The sequence below is a fragment of the Micromys minutus genome, assembly GCF_963924665.1.
Source record: "Micromys minutus genome assembly, chromosome: 21".
In the NCBI taxonomy this organism is placed as follows: domain Eukaryota; kingdom Metazoa; phylum Chordata; class Mammalia; order Rodentia; family Muridae; genus Micromys; species Micromys minutus.
In genome coordinates, this window is record NC_137956.1 from 31,694,409 (window position 1) to 31,713,116 (window position 18,708).

Sequence of the window (18,708 nt, forward strand, 5' to 3'; positions counted from 1 at the left end):
TCCCAGCCAGGAGCAATGTCCCCATCAGTGTGCAAACATTTTACACAACTATGAGAACCAGGAACATGTCAGATGGTCCCATATGCTGCCTGTGGGAGCACAGGCCTGGCAATTGCCTTGCCTTTTAGCATTACAGCTGTCATCTTAGAATTTTTCATTTACCAATAAGACCTTTAATCTACCTATAAAATATGATTCACATAATGAATCCAGGTATTTCACCCGGTGCTAAAATCCAAAAGCAATTAGCCTTTTTGTTTATTTCATGCGGGATTTAGACTAAAAGCTAAATGAACATGCAGGAAAAGAGCCAGGCATTGGTCCAAATGTCTGAGTGATGTACTAATTAAATTGTATAACAACACTGCTATCTTTATACATATAGTTTATTACAGGTTGGGGAATTGGCCCACGATGCTTTCCAAGTCAGCCTTCATAGGAGCCCTTCTTTAAAATAGAACAATCCAGGGTAAAGTTTATGAGTTAACTTTGGATGAAATTGGAAAAGCTCAGTTAATTTTTCTCCTTTCTCACTGCCAAAATATATTAATCAGGAGTGTTTTTAAGACTTTATTGTGTATTCACTAAATAAACATAGTGAGACAGCAGGGATAATATAAAACTAACAAGATCTAGCCCAGGTCTCCAAAAGTGCTCAGCCAGCATAGGCCTGGCAGGGAAGTGGGTGTGGGGAAGACAGGTGTCCCCCAGGGTGACCTGGTGTCAGAGGAGAGCCCAGGAAGCAGGGTTTACACTTCCTGGAGCTAACGGAGGCCCTCTAGAGCGAGGTATGTATGAGTTTCTCTTGTGCCCTCCCATAACTTTTCATAAGAAGCTACTGCAGGGCAGACCTTTCAGCTTGTTTTTGAACTTCTACTGTTTGCCACAAGAAAAAAACCTAGAAAGAAGAGAAACAGGGAAAAAAAATCCAGTGTGTGTCAAGGTTTTCTGAGTACCAAAACCACTTATGCCTCATTAATCTTCAGTGGGATAATCAAGGTGAACACTGTGGGCCAGAATGATGCTTCCCAGCCATAGAGGTAGGATTTGAATCCAGGAGTTCAGTGTTTCCCTCACACATGGTCTCTCAGGAATTAAAGATCTAAGTATAAGTGTAGCCTCCCACATCTCACTCTATCTAGTACAGCAACATCCCTGAATGCTGGAGTTGAGAGCTTGTCTGGTAGTGCGTCAAGAGGCATGTGTGCGGATCACAGCATGAGCCATGGCGTCAGTTCCTCTATGCACATCACTGACGGTGTGGGACTCTACACAGTCCGAACGGCCACCACAGCAGTGTCAGGCAACAACGCACCTCATACGAGCTACTTACAGTTTTCCATGCCCTTGGCCCCTGCCTGACTATAAGATGCCAAGTGTCACACACTTTTTAAGGCTGGAACTGTGAATTTACCCACAGTGCTGTAGACAGAGTGAAGTGCGTGCCTTGTGGGAAGTAAGTCGACAAAGTATTTCTTAGCTGATTTTATTCATGAGAGAAGTTAGTTAAGCTAACATATCCTCGGTGCTTTGTAACATTCTGCTAGGATGCTTCTCACATCCTACCTACAAGAATGAAAAGATTAAGGAAGCTGTTCAGATACAAAAAGATGCCTCATCCTGGTATCAAAGCACCTCTCTATTATCGGTTATAATGAAAACTCTTTGGAGTGAGACTCAAATAGAAGTATGCTCCAGAAAGAAGGGACAAACTTTCATGAAGACAATTCATGTCATCATGGTCGTTTCACATTCAGTATGGTACATCTTGAGAAAAGTAAGGAGTTAGGTTTTGTCGATCAACTGACTCCCATGATATGGTGTGTGCCTCCTAGATTCCAGTTCCAGTTCATGAGCGCTCGGGACCCTCTGACGTTGTGCCTACCAGGCCACCTACTTTGCCAGGACTTAACAGCACTCTGAAGGAGAGTAAGTTTCACCTCCTACTGGGAAAAGTTTTCTCAGTCCACCCAAAATCACCCATGGATGCCAGCGTTTCCACAGCTCCGGGTCTTTCAGACATTCCCATAGAACAGAAAGTACAGATTCTCAAGTTCTTCAGAAAAACAGAGCCAAGCTGAAAAGCAGCCTTGACTGTCCTAAAATAGCCATGGCTAGCCCATTCTAACCCCTTCTCTAGTGGTTCCCCTTTGCCCTGGGAAAGAAACTCCTTACCCTGGGTGGTCAGAGGTACAAAGGGCTCTCTCCTTCTCTTCCAAGACTCCAAGAAGAAAAGGGACACCTAGAGAAGCTAAGTTCTCATCCACTAGGGGAAATGTCTTAAGTGCCTGGCAGGACAGCAAAGGTCAAGTTCTAGGAAAGAGAAAGAAAACCCATGCTCTGCTCTAGACCTCCGTTTGTGTCTTGACCCCAGGCTACCTCCTGAAGTGTAAGACAGAGATAGACCACAGCTGCTAGTGGAACAAACATTTTGTCACCAACCTGCAAGGCAGAAGTGTCAGGTCTTGCTACCTTCACCTGGCAAGCATCCTGAGTACCCATCTGCAAGTTGTAACAAGGCGACCCAACCCCTCTACGTTCAGAGGTCTTGAAGTGAATGCTTATGTTCTCTACAAATGTCTCCACAATGTCCTTTGCTTCTGGAAAATGACCTTACTCTACACCACCGGTTTTCTCTAATTCTCCAAGTTTCCCATAACCATCTGTAGAAGTTTCTCCAGCTTTCTCAACTTCCATCACCTCCGGTCAATCCCGGCAGATATAAGTCCCTTCAGGACTGTTGTAAGACATTACCATGGGCTCCCTAGAACAAGCCTATCTGTGGGTCCTGACCAGACCTCTCACATCAGGTGCTAAAATAGGTACCCAAAAGATCTCCAGCTTTTCCTCTCAACTCTGAACCTAGAACTCCACTCTCCCTGAGAAAGACAAAGATGAACTCTCAATGGAGAACCAGTTATTCTGTTAAGGAAACTCCACACACAGCTCAGTCAGGCCTGTGTCAATAGTCAGCAGGCACCTCTCTAGAACCAGGCATGGAACCAAAGACATTGATCTGAGATGCACCCACATTTATAAGGCAGAAAGGTATATCTAGGTCTCCAATGCAAGTTCTGCCCCAATTCCCACCAGCCACAGCAGCACAGTTGGGAAAGATGCAGATGGAATGAAGGTACATTTCTTAAACATTATTAGGAAGACAAAAGAAAATTCATTTTTAAAACATTGTTAGGAAGATAAAACAAACCCTACAAATTAAAATGCCACAAAAAATTGCCCAAAGCTATTCAAATTGCCTTAAATTATTGCAGATTTTAAAATAAAAGTCCTCAACAAAGTCAGTGAAGTGACCATTTGATGATATTTGATATATAATATGTAAATACTAAAATATTAGGAACAGGCAAAAATGACTTCTAGAATAAAATATTTAAAATAAGCATAACCTGTAAAATGTGCACAAATGCAGGAATGTTTGTTCTTTTAAGACAAAAATCAGCTACCCATTTATTCAACATTTCTATCAGCTTTCACAAGACAGCTCTTCGTAAGTACTTGAGAAACACCAGTGAATGAAGCTGACCCTTCGCTCACTGGGTACCACTTATGGTATATTATCCCATGTTAGGAGATGCTAAGCACAGTGGAAAACCAAAGGGAATCTATAGCAGAATGAGAAACTCCGAACAGTAGGAGGGACAATAGCAACTGGATGGATAATTCTGGAAAGTAGTATTAACTGAATACACTCAAGCCAAGGAACGTCAGCTCTGGCCATGGCTGGTGAGAGATAAGAAGGCAGAAGGTAAGGAACTCTTGTTTTTCGGGGCCCAGGAAGAGCAGTTTGGCTGATGTCTTGATCTCTGGCTTGTGTGCATTTTCTGTTATTTCGAGACACCCAATTTTGTGGTACTTTGTTAGAGTAGCCCTAAGAAACTAAAACAGGGTCTAAGGTAGACAAGTGCACCAAGAGAAAGTGGGGGGGGGGGACACAGAGACTATAAGGATACAGTATGTTATTGGGGATGTTAATCTAATATCTGCAGTCATGGCTGGCAGTTTGCAAGTTTTCTGTCTCCTGTTTAGCTTCCATCCTCCCTGGGACACTTTAAAAAAAATCCCTTTTTTCCTCTCGCGTCTCTTTCTTTCTAGGAAATCTTCAATTTGTCCTTTTGCCTCAACCTACAGGCGGGCACCATTGCTGGACTCCTCAACCTGTATCGGGGGAGGGGTCTGCTGTTTGCTTCCTGGCCCAGGACCCCTTTGCCACACTTTCTCTCACTTTGCTTCTCCTTTAATCTCCCCCTTTTTTCTTATACAAAGAAGGCCCTTTGGATGAGCAGTCTTAAAGACTTGACCTATTTGTTTTCTGGACTCTGATGAGGGGCTAAGACTCAGAGATGCATTGTGTTTCCAAGGATCTCCTCCACGTCTAAGTGTCCACCAGGTCCCCATGTCCTTAACCCAGGACCACTGCCGTCTCCTACTGCAAGAGACAAACAAGCCGAAGGGAGATGTGGGATTTACTAAGCCCTCAGAATATGGCTTCACACGTATTTATTTGCCGTCTTCACCCCAGATACAGGCTTACATAGTCCAAGCGATACAATTATCACCATTTTGCCCATTGATTCACCTTCCAAACTAGGACACCCAATCACTGGGCTTAGGAACATGGAGAGTCTAATCCAGCCCGGGCTGCTTCTGAAACCCTTGCTCTCAATAACACCCCGCGCTGCCAGTCTGGGGCTGAGCTAAACAGTTAAATGGGGAAAATAAAAGCAGTCGGGATCGATGCCGCTCTCTTTAACACAAATATTTTGGTGTCACGGAAACACAAGCACCATCTGCCTCTAGGTGTGCCGACAGAAGGAGCCACTCTATCTGATGCGAAATTGAGCACCATCAGCTCTTTGACAGAAACACTCCACGCAGCGCTCCCCAGCGGCTGTTGGGCACGCCACCATAGCCTTAGCTCCTCCACAATAATCCCCAAACTCTGAATTTGTATCACCCCAGGGTATTTCTAGTGACGATAAGGGATTTTGAAAGAGTCTTAAAATTTCTCAAAAACCAAATTAGTGTCAGTGAACTTTAAGAAGTAAATAGGCTCTGCACCGGGCCTTCCGGGGTCACAGAAAAGCCATATCCTGAACTCTAGCCAGGAGAGGCCCCTCCGGTAGGCAAGAGGAAGAGGGGAGTCCCTTCCTGCTGCTTTACTTGGGAATCTTTCTCCCCACAAAACGGATGGATCTGCCCTTCCTTCGGTTACAGGGATGCTTACACTGAGCCTAGTTACGGCGTACACAAAAACAGAACAATCTGAAGGCTGTAAAGATTTCTGCGTGAGGGGACTGAATGGGAGTGGCGCTGGTTTTGTTAGGAAAAAGGAAAGCTCCTGGGTGGACCTCTACCTCTGTTTCTGCTTCTCTCTCCTATAGTGGACCTAGACAGAACTCTGGTGAAAGGCCAGGACCCTAAGAGCATCTTCTTAAACACACACACACATACAAAGCACGCTTTTACTGTAGAAACCTGGTGATTTTAAGTGCAACCATTTCCCCTTCTAATTAGGCTAAAGGTCTGTATCCGCCTGATTCAGAAATGTCTCAACCAGTCACTGGACGTAAGCCCAGATGGTGGCGTTGCTCCGTGAGCCAAGCTTCTCATCTATAAACAGTGCTGGCTTCTCGGGACTGGGTGAGCATGCCTGGAGAACGTTCATGAGATACGCCCTGGGTGTTCAACACTTCGGAAGCCGTTCTCCTCTGTTCCTTAAACCTTGACCAGGTCCCGCAATCATTCATTTACCTTTCTAGAGACTGAGATGAGAGATGAAGTCACATAACAGGAAAAGAAGGGACAGTAAACAAACGCGGCTTGTCAGGTTTATGCCAGAGATTAGTTCCTGAAGGTCTCGTGTCATTCAAGGCAGAATCCTCCTAGGATCGCGTGTAAAATGGAGGATGTGTTCCAGGGGCACATAAATCGACGAGCATTGTACAATGATATGTTCTAATGCTGCTTTTTATTTTCTTAGCGTTTGCTCTAATATTTTTGCAGAGGGCTTGTGCTTACATTTAATAGCATATGGCGGCCATTTCTGGGGCTTCTTTTGTGTTTTATCGCCTCTTCCGTGCCCAGCGTATTGATTTTTCTGCTGTGTTTTTCATCACTGTACAACATCACCTAATGCTTGCTTACAAGCTTTGTTAAGTTCTAACAACCAGGCATTAAAGGAACAAGACAACAGCCACCAAAAACCACTCCGTGCAAGTTTGGACAGCCTTAAAAGGCCCATGAAAACTAAAGGAAACCAGAAAAAAACCAGGTTGACAGCTGAGGTGGCGCCGCCTTGTGGCCACAGCTAGAACGCATTTTATAATGTGTTCCTTGGGCAGTTTGCCAGGGGTATTCTGGTTTAATTACCGCCGCGGCTTCTCAAGTGAAGAAGTTGCATTACTTGCATTTGTATACAAAATGAAAATCTGTGTAATGCAAAGCTGTGGAGTTTCAGAGGCGTGGTTCAGGCTCCTGCCAATTGTGTCTGTAAGTACTGATGGTGTTCTGGTGAAGGTAACAGCTTAAAAACCATCTTTGAAAAATATAAATTTTTGTCAGATTTTGTTTTTAATGAACGTTCCCATTCTGTGCACATCTTCATGAGAAGAATTCCCTCTCATGCTTTTCTCTGTCTGACAGGATCTGCCATTATGGTTAAATAATGGACTTTAGTGCACATCCCACCTTACACCAGAAAACATCAGATAACGTAGGATGGTTACCTTTGGTTTTGAACCAAATGTAATGGGCACTGAGGTTGCAGTGGCCCTCCCACAAAACTCAAAGGCACAGTGCATATATGGTATAAGTCTGATGTGAAATGCCCCACTCAGAACAGATCACTTACATGAGAAGATATCTCAACTCTGAAAACTGGGATTTTGTGAAAACTAGAGAAATCTACATGAATCAAGCAGCCTGGATTTAGAGCACCCTTGCCACAGTACATACAGCACAGGCAAGCATAAGAAACCTCTGGGTTGAACATACGTTGGAGCCATTTTTCCTAAAGTGATCAGATGCATTTGTTGTAAGGGAAGAGAAAAAATGTTGGGTGAGTGTTCCCTTGGCCAGAGCCAGTGGATTTCCTCCCACCTAAAGATGGTCTCAGCAGTACCTGACCCAGCCCCCTTCAGCATCTGATGGACAAACACACCAGTAGTTCTCAGCACATTGTCTAGTTTTGCTGTGCTGAGGGCTACTGGCTACTTGATGAGGTTCCTCTGGAAAATAAGAGACATTTGAAATAAGGAATATCTTTTTACAGAATTTGGAAATAAAAAGGTTGATATCACAGCGCAGAGAAATCAGACTGCTGTTCGCCACACCGCATGCTTTACCATTTTGTTACAGAAAAAAAGAGATCTCCGTGTGTCACCCTGACACCCATGTGATATGGACAATAATTTTAAAATAAGTCAAGATTGCTGCAACTTAACAGAACTGGGGTATGGAATCGAACCCTTATAGATAGGATTTGTCAAGAATTACACATAAAAATGTCCTGGTTCTCCACACACACATTTTCAGGCAGTTGGTTAGCCATAGGCAGGTAGTTTTTCCTCTCTAGGTGACCAGCTACACTGCTCTGACGCTAACTTTCCATATGGTTCTTTCATGACTTGCATGGCTTCCCTGACTGTTCAGCCATCTTCATTCGCCATGACTCTCGCCTCAAGATCCAGCAAGTCCCATTTTTAACTATGCTAAAAAGGAAACTATACTTAGACCAGGTTACCCTTGCAGAAGGGGTATATGGATGAAGACAGCTATGTGCTATAGGCAAGTTGAACAAAAGCTACCCAGAGGCCGGAGAAAGAAGGCTTTTCCAGATGTTATGTAAACCCCAACAAAGAAGGTTGCTGTAAACCCCAAAAAGCCTAGCAAATCCTACTCAAAGAGTAGTCAGTCCTTGTTATCACCAAAATGAGAGGTCTAAACTGACAGCATTCAAAAGATGCTCCCATGAGGTCAAAAAGATCTTTTTAGCCTCTTCTTCTAACCAAGAGACAGCAATCTTCCTACGTGACTTTTCAACCAAATTAAATTTACTTTCATACTTGGGTGTTGACTTAGCAAGAGCTAATATCAGGCCCTAAAGCTCTTGCATTCAAGAATAAGATTAAGGCAACCGTGGTTCCCTGAGTGATTGGACACTGTAGGTAGGTGAAAATGTGTTTTGGCACAGCAGAATAAATGCTATGCCAAAAACGGGCATAGTATGTTTGCATGCTTGTTTTCTGGAGAAAGCATCTATAGCTTTGATCACTTCTTAATTAAACACAACTCACCCCTTCACACATGCCTTTCTGAAGAGCTCCTAAACTCCCAAAACAGTCCAAATTTATATTTGGAGGTTCACCACACTGGACTTTTTTTTTTAATCAATAACCCATGGACCTGGGTTAAAAGGACACTTTGATTATTTTCTCCTCCTATGTGATTTCCATAATCCATGTCTGTGTCTTTGAGGTTAACGCAGTAAGTAACTCTCAGCCCTAACTCTAAAATCCACATGACTCTTAACTAGGGAATATTGTAACAAGATGCATTTCAAGTAATTGGCTTTGAAACATGCAGCAGAGACTGAAAGTCCTGCAGAAGACATAGAACTAAACTGGAATAAACGAGGACTTGAAAGAAAAGTCAGATAAAGTCACATCTAGCACAAAAATCATATCACCTGCTCTCCCAGGGGTCCAAGCATATAGGCTCACACATTTAGAAGTATGCCATGCCATCAACCCATGAGATGTGTGTGTGTGTGTGTGTGTGGGTGTGTGTGTGTGTGTGTGTGTGTGTGTGTGTGTACATGAGAATGTGAAATGTGCAAACAGCAGTGATTTCTTCTAGCCAAACGCATATCTTTTAAAGTGGAGAGGCAGCCCTCATGATGTTAATGGAGCGGAACATAAATATTGGCCAGCAAGTTGTCAAATAGAGGCTGTTAAAGGTTGGAATTTCTCAAGGAAAATGTTAACTGCAGTTAAAGGGCCAAAATGGTCTTAACCTGATCTCAGAATCTAGAAATTTCCCTTTTGGTTCTAAATACCCAGGACTCATATGCTAAATTTAGACTTCCCAGCACTGCAACTGGCATTTCGGAACATTTGGTCCATAACGATAAATCACCACACTTGCTGAATACAGGCCTGCAGGGGGACATAACCAATTAATATATCAGCCTGCCTTGCAGCCTGATGCATGGAGGTAAGGGTACAGGCTAGTAATGGTGGACTGTTTTTCCACATTTCAAAGAGCAAATATATGCACCCCGACCTGCAGCCCCCATCCACAACCCCACATACACACCCAGAGCATCCTCTTTCCTTCTCAAAATTATCTTCTGCCTTCATGGGGTTTTCTTTCTCAGCGGCACGTGACCACATCAGTCTCTGTGTCTCTACGTTACTCAGATCTTCCATCCCAGCCCACTTGCTAACTAACCTGTGTTGCTGTCTCTTCTACAATAATCACTAATGCATATTTGAAGTTTTGTTAGACGCCAGGTTCTGTACTAATACTTTATAGGAGCAACCTCATTTAATACTCACAGCAACCCTCTGGTGTTGTTTATTATCATTTATAGAAGAGACCTGTTCATATCAGGACCCTGAGGTGCTCAGAGGAAAAACAACTTTTGACCCTGAGGTGCTCAGAGGAAAAACAACTTTTCTAGAGTGCACACTAATTATAATTCGCCACGTTGTCTGGCTCAAATACTAGCCTTCTTAATCAGAAAATGTTCAGGTGCTCGAGTTTGGGATGTATATACTGTCTACTTGGATTTTTAAGCTCTTCAGCATGTCTGTATAGCATTTTCCTCATGTGACCTTCCCAAGAACTGGCATCCTGTTATATCCACATTCAGTCAGCACTTATTGAGGAAGTAAATAAATTAATAAGTGAACGCAAGTCAATGTACCATCTACAAAACTCAAGAAAAATTTTAATTGATTTGGCCCTCCGTGTAGCATGCAGAATCAGGAAAGGAAATGTTCCCGTTACTACATTTGGCAGTAAAAAGCAGATCAATGGCTGACTGCCTGTCCTTGTGCTAGGGAAGAGGTCTCCATAAATAACTGTGACATCCCCTAGCCTTTTCTCTAAAACATCCACAGACCCACAAGCTTCCCTGAGATAGAGACCAAACAGGAATTTCCCAGTGGCAGGGTCAGCTCTTCCTCTGACCAAACCTGCTCTAGTTCATAAAAAGATAATTCCAATTCCAGTTGGTTATCTTCAATAACTGCCAATGAGTCTATATCCTAGAGATTCACAAACTTGGCCATTCCAACCATTCATGATACTTGAAAAATCTCCAACACTTGGGTCTTACCTCAAACCAGCTGACTCAAAACTCAGCTCTGTGTTGCAAAAACAACTACCCACTTGCTTTTAATTAGAAATTTCAATAATGAGTCACCAAAACCCAACCAATTGCTATGTACCAGGACCTAAGCTGTAGAGATACAAACAGGTAAAAGCAAACCTGCCAGACAGCAGAGCAGGAAAAGCTCACTGTGCCCCACAGAGCACCATGGAAACTCAGAAAGGAAGTACCTGCCACCACTAAAGACACAGAAAAGTAAACCATGTATTTTACATATCGAGGTGAGAATCAGGCTGGGGACGGATTCATGTGCAATGCTTTTCCTACAGTAAAGTGGATAACCCCCAACTTGTTCAGATGACCTGCTCTTCAGATGTCAGTCTAGCAAGGGAGATGGAGATAATAAAAATGCCATTCATGTTTAATTATTGGCAAAGATGAAAATTACCTAAAGTCATGAGAGCATATTACAGAAGACCTGGCCTATAAGAAATTAGGAGAAAAAAAAAGGCACTCCTGGGAAAGTATTACTTATACTAATTCTAGATGATGTCTAAGAAGAAATTAAATGGAGAAGCAAACATCAAGGAGGGGTAGCCTATGAGAAGAGATGAGGGAGGGGTAGCCTATGCAAAGAGCTATGGGAGGGGTAGCCTATGCAAAGAGCTGTTGGAGGGGTAGCCTATACAAAGGGCTGTGGGAGGGGTAGCCTATGCAAAGAGCTACAGAAGAAGGGATCCCATTGCAGGAAGTAACTGCAATAAGGTCCAAGTAGCAGAAGCACAGAGAGCAAGAAGAAGAGTGTTTGACAAACTGGAAAAGGAGTTGGGTCCTAAAAGATACATTCTTATCTAAGTTCAATACCCCAGGGGTATTCATCCCCCCATGAAAACTCGGGCATTTAATGTCTTTTAAAGAAGCAGCGGTGACTACAAACATACCAGGTGGTGGGTGGTTACTAAAGTAGTACAGACTTCATGTGACTAAGTTTGGTTTGGGATCTACAGATTTTGAGATAATCAAGTAGAAAAATAAAGGAAGAACTTGAGATAACATGACAAATAGCTACTATTTAAGAAGTGTTCTATAGATAGACATATGAAACAATGCCTGCTATTCAAGACAGGAGTTTAACGTAGATCAACCAGTTCCACCTTTCTCAGATCATCACTGTGAATAAAGTCTTCCACTTGTATAAGAATTCAGAGCCAAGAGCCCAGAGAATCTTTCATAGTGCCTTTGATACAGCCTCGTGTCCTATGCTTACCTGGAGACATCTGCCACATAATATCCTAGCGCCCATCCTAGAACTTTACCTACATGTGGCTGGACTTATAAATCTAAAGTATGATTAATTATTTACTCATATAAGTAGAGCTCAAATTTCAGAAGGCCATGTCTGCTACTAGCCATAGCAGTTGAGAAATCAAAGTCTAGTGTCCCATGCACCCAAGGATTTTGGACCCAAAAATTTTGGTTATCAAACTAACTCATGAGATCCTGATCTAAATGGGCCAGACGTGACTACAGAGCAACATACCACAAAGGACGACCAGGAACTTCTTTCTTTTAAGAGCTGGCCTGACTTTTCATAGTGAACTTTGTCTTCTTGAGAAGGTGATTCCATGAGGTTATGAAGAGGCACCCACGCCCTACAGGGGCTTCATTGCACAGGAGCTGTCAGCAGAGGAAGATAGAGAGCAAGGCTCCTGATACAGTTACCATAGCAACCAACCCAGATCTGGACCATTTTATTCACAGACAAAAAACCCAGTTCAGTGAACACTGTAGGGAAGTGGGAGCAGCTCAGATTAACCAGGCTATCTTCTGGCCTCAAGCAATCTGCAGGATAAGACCTTGCATTAGGCAAAGGTCTTCACTGCGACAAAGCAGAGGATTTGCTAAGCTCTTCGACTCTCACTGGGACCATTTAAGTTCTAGTGTGGGATAAAAAAAAATTGCTCTTCTCCAGGCAGGAGGCCTGAAGTTTCACAGGAACTCGGTTTGAAGTGGTAATGATCATGCCACAATAAACAACCATCCAGAGCCACTTTCTTCCTCCTCACCTGACAGATCAGGAGGCTGTGAAATCAACCCCATTTGGCCTCTGGTTTGCAGGTGAGAAAATGGGTTACATTTTCTTAAGTGAAACCACATCTGCAAGATGGCTCAAGTGTTGATGTGTAACTCACATGTGGGGGTCTCATTTCCCCGTCTATGAAAAATGCATAAAAAGAAGCAGTGAACATAAAGCTCGTGCATTCACTACCTCGATTTGTATTTCTTGAAGGCTTGCCTTGTGCCATGGGCTACAGAACTCACCAAAGCAAGGACTCTTCCAGGAATTTCAGAAAGGGCATGAATTTGATTAAGGATAAATAAAAAGGTAGAAGTTTTATAAACTACTAAATTTTACCGCAAGACATGCAGCTTCTGCTCTGCTGACAAGAGAGTACACACACACACATACACACACACACACACATACACACACACATACACACACACATGCACACACACATACACACAGACACATACACACACACACACACATGCACACAGTTGCCATGTTACTGTGGCTGCCATTCCCTGAGTGACCTCATGACAGTATTGGAAACTCAATCCACCATCGCTGCCCACAACCACAGTGTATAAAGTGGCCTTACAGTTGCCCCTTCCCACAAGGAGTGTTGGGAAGACAGTGCCCGTCACCTTATTTTCTATGCTGGGTCCAGTTGCCAAAGAAAAAAGAAGCAGAATTTTTTTAAAAAGTAAAATAAAGAAATATAAACTTTTCTAAAAACAAAGAAGAAATAACCAAGAAATGCTTATCATAATGATTTTTAAAAATTTAAGTGTCTATGGAAGGAATAATTAGTCTTCTCTTAAATGTATAAATGCTATTTATACAAACAAGAAGGTATCATTTTCAAGTTACCAAAAATAAATAAAACAATACTAGTTATTGTTGGCAAAAACTCACACAAAAGAGGCACTTGTCAACAACTGCAGGAATTACTATGTTTGTACCAAATGATGCAATTGGGAAGGACAATTGGCAGTGTGGATGAAGCAGAATTTTCTAAGCTACAAAGAGAAAATCTGTCATTTAATAGTATCATCTGCCTACATTTTAACCTAACTTCAGAATCCCCACTTCTACTCATAGGGGGAGAGCATACCTGTCCAGTCAAGACACAAGTAACTTCTGGCTTAAAAGTCAACTCCTTACGAGAAAAATTCATCCAACTCAAGGTTCCCCTCAGTATTTTGGTTCTATAAGCTGGAAACATTCTCCCCTAAAACCTCAGAAGTAATGTAGTCCAGCCAATAATTTGACTTTAGAGTCTGACCTCCAGAACAGTACAAGAACAAATGTGTGTTGTTTTAAGCCTCTGAGTGTGAGGTGATTGGTTTCAGCAGCGATGGGAGACTCATACATATTTTGGAACATGAAAGTATAGTTCTGCCCTAATAACTCATAATGAGCAGGGTTCTAATCATAAATAACTCTCAGCTCTAAGCTATGGACGGGACATGTACAACACATTCCCACCACCAAGGCCCAGAGAACTTCTAGGAAAAGAGAACAGAAAAAAAAATGGTAAAGCTAGAATATGTAGAGAGAGCCATGAAATGCTGGCTTCTGGATGTGACATGCCTGATGCTTGCTGTCTTGGTTATGTTTCTATTGTTGTGATGACCAAAAGCAACATGGAATGTAGAGGATCTGTTTGGCTTACTTCTGAATCAGAGTCTATCATTTGAAGTGGAAATTTCTGTTTGTGCCATGTGATACAGACTCAAGTGATGTGCACCTGTGAGAGGACATGTGATATTTGAAGAAAATAGATGTAAAACTCAATGATCAGTGATGGGGCACTTATTTAGCTAGCTATGTGACTCTTTGCTGATCTTGCTTCTTCAATGATCATTTTGTTGAGAGAGGCATGCAGAACCTTAGTTCTCAATTAAGGTTCCTTTAATCAAACAGCTCTGAGTCTGTATCAAGTTGACAAGTAAAAGAATAGCTGACCTCTCATCAAGTTAAGACAAACACATCACCATTAAACCATAATCTTTCCTTCCTTTTTTTGTCCCCAACACCTCCCACGGATAGTCATATGACTACATAAAACATAAATAACTTTAAAAATGGAAACACTTAAACATTCAATCTCTTTAAAATATCTAAAGTTTCCTTAAAAGTTCAAAGCCTCTCACTCTCTGAAATATCAATGAAGAACTGTGAGTTCCTGTAAAATCAAAAATAAGTTATGTGATTTTCTTACTCCAGTAAGGGAGAAGCAGGGCACAGTCAAGTCAAATCAGAGCAAAACCAAATTTCAACAAGGTAAATAGTTTTACTGACGTGTGTAACTCATGATCTTCTGGGCTCCAAAGAGCTCTGTGTCTCCAGCTCTGTCGTTTACAGCACACACAGTTGTCTTAAAAGGTTCAGGCTGGCCACTCTACAGCTGCTGCTTTTCTTGATAGTCATATCATGGTACCAGTACGTCCAATATTCTGAAGTTTTCTCTACAACTGAGGCTGTGCTTTCATCCATAGCTTCTTTAAACTTGTCCCAGACTCCAGTCCTGCCACACAGTGCTAAGCCTCATCTGCTTTTCTTGGTCCCTCATGCCTTCAAAACCAATACCACCTGGGTAATTCCTACATATTAAAAAGCCCACCTGCTAACATGAAATGTAGCCTTGGCTCCCCTCTGAAATACAGCTTCTGTATGCTGACCTTGAGTAAATGCCCCCAGGAGATTTCACCTGACACTGGTCTCTTCTTAGTCATCAGTAATTTTTCAGCTCCAGGTAACCAGTATCAATTGTCTCAGTAAAAGCAAAGGTTTTACTTCAGTGACTCTGCCACAGCAAATCCATGATATGATACCAATTTTGTCTTAACTAAGTTTGTGTCACTGTGATAAAGACCGTGACCAAAAGCAACTTGGAGAGAAAAGGGTTTATATCCTCTTACAGTTCCAGGTAACACAACCTATCAATAAAGGAAGTCAGAGCAGAAGCTAATACAGGGCTAAAACCTGGAGGCAGGAACTGGAGCAGAAAGCATGGAGGAACAGCACATGTGGTTACCTGCATGAGAGCTGCTCAAGAATCAAGCCAGGAAAAGTCCAGCATGAATGTGAGAGGTCCCTGGGACCCCACCCTGTAAGAGGGGCTACAGACTCATGAGGGAGGAAATCTGTTCGTTCGCTGGTTGCTCATGTCCCCCTGCGTGCTCCACATGCATACGAACAACAATGACTAGACTCAGGGAATTATTAACAATTCTTTTTCATTTAAAAGAAATAAAGTTGGGGAGACTCAATGTGGACACTAGGTGGAGTTGGGCGAAGTAATGGATGGATATCATCAATATACATTTATAAATATATGAAACATCCAAAGAATAAAAATCATATTTCTAAAACAGGTAAGGGACTTTGGAGTAGACCAATGGTCAGATGATGTAAGAATTTGGGGGAATATGAAAGAAATAACTGAGACTTCTTAAGAAAAATTTTAGCAAAGCATGTAGTCTATGACTTACTTATTCGCCATTGTGTTTCTGGACAGTGTGGCGGTTTGAATCAGAATGATAGGCTCCACAAGCTCACGTATTTGAATGCCTGGTCACCAGAAAGTGGAACTGTTTGAGAGGATTAGGAGGTGTGGCCTTGTTGGAAGAAGTATGTCACAGGGGCAGGCTTTGGGTTTCAAAAGCACATGCCAGACCCAGTCTCTCCTCTCCACTCCCAGATCAGGATGTGTCTCTTGGCTATTCTTTCAGCATAATGTCAGCCACTATTCTTCCTCCAATCCAGGTCCCTCTGTTTCCCCACAGAGCACCCACATGCTGAGCACTGACCTTATCAGACAGCAATCTGCCATAGCTGGGAGTAAGCAGTGTGGTCAATATGCTCAAGGAGAGGCTCCTGGGCCCAACTCTCAGCTATGAATCTACAAAGGAAGAGACAAACCCTGGAACCACCAAGAAAACTCTCACACAGATGCACACAGATAACGAACACTGTGGTGTTCAGGTCATGGGATGGAAAGATCTTAGCCACCACAGTAGAGGTTCACAGAGCCAAACAGACCTGATGGAAACAGCTAGCAACTTCATTGTATTCCTGAGTCTTGAGGTGAAATCAGGACAAATGCGCCCCAATCTCAGGCTTGGGTACAGGCACCACACTTCTCGGAGAATCTGTGCCACACTATGCCCCTCTCAGACAGGTCACTCACTCAACCTGAGCATCACTCCAACTCTTAGTTAATTTACTCATGAAAGGGAGGACAGCCAGCTGGCCCCGGTGGTTTCATGAGGTTTCGTGATATTCTTCCCTTTGATTGAATGACATACGTTGTGTATTATCCAAAATGCTTGAAATACTAAAGGGTTTCCGATTTTGATTAATTTTTTCAGATTTTTAAAATACTTATATATAAATACTGAGCTTGCAGAGAACACATATGAACAGGAAACTCATTTATTTGTCATGTACCTTATACACATAGCCTGAAATTTATTTTATGCAAGATTTTGAATAATTTTATGAGTGAAACAATGTCCCCAACATTAATCATTAATAAATAAAATACCTTGAAGACTTGCCTACAGGTTAATCTGATGGAGACATTTTCTTAATTAAAGTTCTTTTTTCCCAAAAGACCTTGGCTTATATCAAATTGGAAAAAAAAAAAATTCCACCTTACCAGCTCCAGGTATGCCCAACAAAGACAGAATGGTAATCAGACCCCAGACTTCAGAACAGGCAGCAAATCAGAACCATGAGAGGAACCGCTTTAGAACAGAGGTCAGAGCAAACATGCGGAGGATGGTATGCCGAGTCTGAGGGCTCTTTTATGGCAAGCTGAACATCATAAAGGTGTCTTGTAAAAGCAAACCAGTTTGGTGAGGCCATATCTACAGAGAACACACAATTCACTAAACATAAGAAATGCCTTCTGAGGAGGTATGGCTTATTACATCTAGGCAATGTAGCATGACCTGTCTAAAATTCTCCTTATTTTACTTTTAAGCATTTCATTAGAGATCCAAATAGACAAAATTAGCTTAGGCCCACAATGCCAAGGTCATCAACACCACTGTCCCACGTCTCTACATCCTGTGCCCCTGGAAAGTCTTCAGTGTCCAAACATACAGCAAGGGTTCATTTCTACATTTATACCTTCTTCAAGGATGTCCCCTGAAGGACGTGCTTAAGGTCATTTTTTCCTAAGTTTTAAAAAATACAATTATACTAAATATTACATAAGTTTAGTGAAGTAAATATGTAAACTGGTAACATCATATCAAGGATTATGCCCCACATATATGTGTGCACTATGCTTTTCTGATCGACAGTGTAGAGCTGTGTTTACACCGCTATCACAACACAAGAGAAACATCATCACAAGAGCTATAGTACCACTAAGTCATAGGTTTGTCCCACCTCCTTTATAATCACATAAGACCACTGTGGTTGTGCAAGTCCACTGTTGGCCAAAACATTATGTGGACAAACTGATTTATCATCCCCTTTCTAAATTTCTAAATCTTAAAGGCAGGTCGAATTAAGTTAGAGAAACATTCCCAAGGATTCGAATGAATCTGGATTTAGAAGCCCTCCTGAACTAGGTCCTACAGTTGCTGGGAGCATCTCTGTGCCTGTCTTCTTCCTTGGTGGTGAAAAAGAACCTTTGGAAAGATAGAGGAGCATTTTCTATCTAGTTTTCTCTTCTTTTCCTTCATTTGGCAGAAGCAAAAAAAAAAAAAGGGGAGTGAGGGAGGAAAATGATCATGCTGCCAAAGTGTGAAAACTCCATGCTTCATAGACTATTCTTCAGTGAGTCATTTTCTTTTCAGCTTCCTCCCTCTGGTGAGGTGTTTTCAGCAGTACTTGCTGGCAAGGTATTATTTTAAATTTACAACCTTTGTCACCCAAGCAACCTCCACATTTTTAGCTCCTTCTAACATGAACTCTTCCAGAAATTTTTGTAAAACATCTGTATCTCTTGTCATGGAATTTCATGGAATTGTCATGGAATATTCCTAATATTTAAACAGGGGTGTTGTGTACCTTTAATTTTCTTCAAATGCCTATTTTTTTTTATTTTAAACGACTTTATTTTGCAAAACAAAGATACATGTAAAGATTTTAAACATTTTTTGCTTAAAATTATACATTTTTGTCAGTACTGTTTTTTCAGACATTAAAATAAATTTTACATAAAACCATGTGAATATGATTTTTAGTCAGTACTTGATTTTTTTCAAGGGCTTGACAGTATGCATTGAAAACGTACTAGTTGAAATAAGCGTAAAGTACA